The sequence below is a fragment of the Peromyscus leucopus genome, chromosome 5 (assembly GCF_004664715.2).
Source record: "Peromyscus leucopus breed LL Stock chromosome 5, UCI_PerLeu_2.1, whole genome shotgun sequence".
NCBI classification, from domain to species: Eukaryota; Metazoa; Chordata; class Mammalia; order Rodentia; family Cricetidae; genus Peromyscus; species Peromyscus leucopus.
Window position 1 is genome coordinate 12,543,246 of NC_051067.1, and position 6,473 is coordinate 12,549,718.

General features: G+C 47.4%; 1 pseudogene; it reads left to right on the forward strand.

Moving 5' to 3' along the window:
* The first annotated feature begins 5,069 nt into the window (after positions 1-5,069).
* Positions 5,070-5,376, forward strand: LOC114689543 (annotated as a pseudogene).
* The last annotated feature ends 1,097 nt before the right edge of the window (positions 5,377-6,473 follow it).

Consider the following 6,473-nt stretch of genomic DNA (forward strand, 5'->3'; position numbering starts at 1 on the left):
TGTAGCTGGTGCCATCTTGAGAGAGTACCTGTACTTAAGACTGGGACACCCTGGAGGCCCCGAGAGAGATGGGGACAAAAAAACAGTGCAAAGAATCAATGAAACAGGGAGCTGATTCTTTAAGAAAATAAACAAGATTAATAAACCAAAATAACCACAAAATAGAAGAAAAAAGCCAAAATAACCACAAAAGGAGAAGAGTCAAATAAACAAAATTAGAGATGAAAAAATTAGAGATGTTCACAGGACACCAATGAAATCCAGAAAACTGTTAGGGAACGCTTTGAAAACACATATTTCAAAAGAGCTGGACCGTCTAGAAGAGATGAACAAGGCTCTGGACATGTGTGATCTACCAAAATTAAACCAAGAGCATACCAGCAACTTCAACAGGTCCATAAAAACAGATTGAAGATTTGAGATTGAAGCAGTAATAAAAAATTTCCCCACAAAGAAAAAAAAAGCACGAAACCAGGACAGATTCACTGCTGAATTCCATCAGCCATTCAGTCACTCTAGACAGCCAGCATTAGACTGACCCAAAGCAGACGAGAGCATGTACACATACATTCATGCATGTACATACATACTCACATTCACACGCACACATTCCAGTACATATTTACATATGTACACATCACACACAAACAGAAACCATAAACAAATTTCTCTAAAGAACATAAATATAAAAATTGTCGATGAATACCAGCAAGCCAAACTCAACAACACATCAAAAAGATAACCTCATGGCCAAGACGGTTTCATTTCAAAGATACAAGGATGGTTCAAAATACACAAATCAATAAATGGAACACAACACATAAGTAGACATAAGGACCAAAATCATGTGATCATCTCAGTAGATGCAGAAAAGGCCTTTGACAATGCTTAACATCCTTTGAAGAAACTAGGAATGTAAGGAACATAGTCTCAACATAATAGCAGGCATGTACTGCACACCTGTAGGCAGCCTTTTGCAAATGGAGAAAACAGTATCTCCTCTAAAACAGGAAGTGAGACAAAGTGTCCACTCTCCTGACTCTTATGTAATTGTGCTTGAAGTCTTAACTACAGCTATAAAGAGAAAGAACACAACAGAGGGATGCAAAGTGTCACAAGCTTTGGACTGCAGCCTCCCACAACCCTCCTCTGTGGTCTCCTGGTTCCTTCACATCTGGGTACACAGTCAGCCTTGTTTGCCACAGAACCTGATCTTATAAAAGTGGAACTGAGCTGGGTGGTGGTGGTGGTGGTGGTGCACACCTTTAATGCCAGCACTTGGGAAGCAGAGGCAGGCAGATCTCTGAGTTCGAGGCCAGCTTGGTCTACAGAGTGAGTTCCAGGACAGCCAGGGCTATAGGGAGAAACCCTGTTTCGAGGACGGGGGCAGTAGAACCAAGATGCTGGGTCACACAGAGCACTGCATCCAATACCTTCCTTTGTATGTGAAGATCCCAAAGCCCAGCCTCTCCACCCTTTCACAGCCCACAATGGCAGCCTTGGCTCTTCTTGCATCAGACAGGTGTACTGGGCTCCTAAGCAGAGAGGATGCCACAGACACCTCCTGACCTACCCCGGGACTGAGAGCATGTGGAACAGGAGTCACTGTGAGGTTCACAGCCCTGCCTGGCTATGATGTCCAGCAATCATACATAAGACTAGGCTTGGGCGGGCATGGCAAGCTTAATAGTAGTGGTGCTGGCTATGGTTGGAACGCACTCCCCAAAATCACGTGTTGGGAATTCAACACTGGATGTGCCGGCTTTGAAAGGTGAGCTCTTCTACCCTCTGCCATAGGGTAGAACAGCATGAAGGCTCTCTTCACCAGCTCCCCAGCATCTAGAACAGTAGAAAATAAACCTCTATTCTTTATAAACTGCTCTGCCTTGGGTGTTCTGTTACAGTATCACAAATGGACTAGCCATAAGGACACCTTACTGGGTCTAGAGAAAGTGGTCTCTTTTCTCTGCTTCTTCCTCCCTGTTGAGACTTCACTGTCCCATTCTTTCTTCATATAAGAGCTGCAGTCAGATGCCTCCGCCTGCCCAGTGGGGCAGGGCTACAGAGAGCTGTTACCCGTCAGAGACTAATCTTTTCTGTGTAAGCTTGTGGAAGTCAGAGGGGAAACAGACCCCCACCTCACAAATGAAAGCTCTCATAGCATTGGAAATTTAAAACATGCCTAGGTGCCCCAGCCAAGGGATCGCCTGCCCCATGAGTACTCAGGGCCTCTGCTCCGAGTCACCCTGCCCAAGCTACAAGTCTCTATTTTCCCTCTGTTTACCTTAGTTTTATGACTCCCAGGTCTAGGAAGGCGAAGGAGAGGAGCAGACATGGGGTAATACAACCTCCTCACCAAAGACATGACCACTGCCCCCGCCGTCCAAGGCCTGAACAAAACAAGTCTCCCCCAGGAAACTCAGCAAAGCAGAGCTGCGGAGCCAAACACACTCGTGTCTGGGAAAGGAATTCGTCTTTCGCGGAAGGCATTAGCAAACACAGCCATAAACTTGGAATCCACAGTCGGACATGTCAGAGGCTCAGAGGAAAGCCTTAGCTCCTGTGAGCCTCTCTAAAACGTCATCTCTAGAACATCCAGACTTGAAATGTGGCCGGTGGTGGCTGGGTGCCCATCCCATTATGTGCAGACTTAAGCATCCGTGGCATGGTGTTTTCGCAATAAAACCTTCAAATCAAACCCAGTACACCGGATAGAAAGGCATCCAAGATATCTCTTGGGGCTGAAAATAAATACACAACACACTTTTGAATTCCATCTGTAAAGGGTATTGGGATGATTTCTCAAGAGTCTGCTGATCTGTTGATCACATCTGGGCTCTTGTAGCTGCTAACTCTAGTAAAGGCCATCTAAATGGATTTCAATAGGCTGACCAACACCCATGCTCAAGGTCAAAAATTAAGCATGTGTGAAGTTTTGAGCTTCTCCATGTCTCAAGTGTCTTTATGTATTTACTCTACAAATGCTGGGTCCCTGGTAGTATTTAATCTCAGCCCTTTCTCCTTTTGTCTTATGAAGAAAAAAAATCACAGCTTTTTGTTGTCCCAGGATGATGCATTTACATGTCACTCATTTGCCCCCATAAAATCCCTAGCCGGTGATGTGTCTGTCACCAGCTAGACTCTGCAAAGACCAGGGAGACTAAGAACTGTTCCTGTCCCCAAGGTGTCCATAAGCATGAGAACCAAAGGAAGTCACAGCCTGTGGAGACAATCCTGAACTCTCAGTGACTCAGCAGGAAGAAGCTTGTCCCTTGTGGGCTGGGGTAGGAGGAGTCTCCTCCACACAGGAGCTCAGGGCTTCTGGGGCTGGCAGACATTTTTTTTTTAATTTGTTTTTGAGACAATATTCCCAACTCATGATCCTCCTGCCTCAGCTTCCTCTGTGCTGGGATTACAGATGGGTGCCACAGCTGGCTCTTTTCATTGGACCCATAGATATGGGGAGGAGAGACCATAAAGGGAGATACCCAGAGTTTAGGGACCAGCCACGTCCACCATGGGTGTAGACCTCAGCCCAGAGTCACATCAACTGGCACTATAAAGAGAGCACAGTGCGGATTAGCCGATGCCCATGAAGGAAAGAGCAAAGAAAAAGCATGAAGTCACACCACGTGTGAACACACTCCTACCAGGTGTGAACACACCACTCACACCACATATGAACTTGACCCTCATAACACATATGAACACACACTTCTACCACATGTGGACTGTGGTGATATTTTATTTGTGCTGAAATGTGGTGATATTTTATTTGTATGTTAATAAATAAAGTTTGCCTGGAGATCAGAGGAAATAGCAAGCCATTAACACAAAAGTCAGGCAGTGGTAGCACCTGCTCTTAATCCCATCACTTAGCAGGCAGGGTCTCTGTGTGTTCAAAGTCACACTAGGGAACAGAGCCAAGCATGGTGACACATGCCTTTAATCCCAGTACCAACCATAGAGACCTGGAGGTCTGTACAGACAGGCAGTGACAAGGAAGTGGGGTAGCTGGGCTAAGAGCCAATCAGAGGGCAGAAAAGCAAGGCAATAAAGGCACAGGTTAGACAGGAAGTAGCTCGCATTTTGGAAGCTACAGAGCTGGTGAAGTAAGGTGGTTGGTTGCTGTGGGATGTTCTGTATGTCCTGTGGGAGCCCTTCTTGGGTTCCTCGTGGCTTTACCCAGCAGGTCCGTATAGAGGATGATTAGGACCATGGGCCTGAGTGCAGGTGTTTGAGATGGTCTGCACTTGGCTGTGCTGGGGGATGGTCTGTATGTCAAGTTGTTCTGATTGGTTAATAAATAAAACCTGATCGGCCGTGGCTAGGCAGGAAAGATAGGCGGGACTAGCAGAGAGGAGAAATAAAAAGGGACAGAAGGGCAGAAGGAGCTGCTGCAGCCGCCGCAATGACCAGAGACGCTGCAGCCGCCGCCATGACCAGAGACACGGCAGCCGCCGCCATGACCAGCAGCATGAGAAGACGCTGATAAGCCACCAGCCATGTGGCGAGGTATAGATTTGTAGATAAAGGAACAGTTAGTAAGAAGCCTGCCACGGCCAGACAGTTTGAAAGCTAAATAAGTCTCTGTGTTTACTTGGTTGGGTTTGAGCGGCTGTGGGACTGGCGGGTGACAGAGATTTGTCCTGACTGTGGGAAAGGCAGAAAAACTCAAGCCACAGTTGGTGGCTCTCACTATTTCCCTGATCTCCAAGGTTTTCACCCCTATATTTGGCTCCGTGTTCTTTATTTAATAAGACCACTTAGAAATTCGTCTACAGTGGACACACTCACACCACATGTGAACTGGTCATTCACAAACAAAAAAGTGTTCATCATGTATGAACACTCACCACATGTAACCAAATACTCCCACTGTTTGGGAGCACACAGTCATAGCACATGTAGACACATCAGCACAGTAGTCAGTGACCCATTGCCTGCATGGAAAGTCATTGTCCTCTGATGTTTCAGCTGCCACCCAGCTCATCTCAGCAAAGCCTTCTTGCTTCTCAGAATGGTGAACAAATTTAGCAAGCACGGCTCTCCGCCAGATCGCTGCCATCATGGACACGAGTCGCGTGTAACCCATCAAGCTGGCTAGGGTAACCAAAGTGCTGGGCAGGACCAGCTCGCAGAGACAGTGCTCACAGGGACAGTGCACACAGGTGCTCGTGGAATTTATGGATGACACCAGTCGCTCTATCATCCGAAACGTCAAAGGCCCCATTCGAGAGGGTGATGTGCTCACCCTATTGGAGTCAGAAAGAGAGGCTCGGAGGTTGTGCTGACCTTGCTGCTGGGTCCTGGATATCCAACACTTGGCCCATGATGACCTGTAACTATTAAATAAAGCATTTGTATTGTTTTAAAAAAAAATTAGCAAGCACGTTTTTTTTTTTTTTATTTTACAATACCATTCAGTTTAACATAATACCTCCCCTCTCCCCCCCTCTCTCCCTCCCCCCCCCCCCCCCCCCTCCCCCCCTTCTCAAGACCGGGAGACCTGGTAGACTCAGTCCAGGCAGGTCCCGTCCCTCCTCCCAGACCGAGCCAAGCGTCCCTGCATAAGTCCCAGGATTCAAACAGCAAACTCATGCAACGAGCCCAGGACCCGGCACCAACGCACAGCTGCCTCCCAAACAGCTCAGGCCAAATGACTGTCTCATCCATTCAGGGGGCCTGATCCAGTTGGGGGCCCCTCAGCCTTTGGTTCATAGATCCTGTGCTTCCATTCATTTGGTTATTTGTCCCTGTGCTTTATCCAACCTTGGCTTCAACAATTCTCGCTCATATAAACCCTCTTCTTTCTCACTAATTAGACTCCCAGTGCTCCACCAGGGGCCCAGCCGTGGATGTCTGCATCCAGATTCCTCAGTCCTTGGATGGGGTTTTATGGCACAACTATCAGGGTGTCTGGCCATCCCATCACCAGAGTAGGTCAGTTCCTGCCGTCTCTCGACCATTGCCAGCAGTCTTTTGCGGGGGTATCTTTGTGGATCTCCGTGGGCCTCCCTAGCTCTCTGCTTCCTCCCCTTCTCATGTGAGCAAGCACGTTTTTTATTTCATCTTTCATCAAAACAGTACAAATTGTAGAGCAGGCAGATAAAGTAATTTCTCTACAGACAGTGTGAGGTGTGTGTGTGTGTGTGTGTGTGTGTTACTCTAATGAACCTAGTCACTCAGTAACTGAGGCCACCCAGGGCAAGCATACAGTCTTCTGCAGACCAATGTCAATATTTAAAGTCATTGTCCAGATGTCCAAGCAAAACTGTAGCCCAGGACCTCTCTCTGGCTCTCGGTGCTGTTTTGAAGGGAGGAAGATGAGCAAATGGTCCAGTGTGGCAGGAGGCAGGTGGAGATCTGTGTAGTCTCCCCAGCTGTGACAAAGACAAAATAAACACAACCGAAACCTTCAGACACGAGTACGGAAATGGTCAGTGAGCCCAGTGGGTATCATATTTGCATGG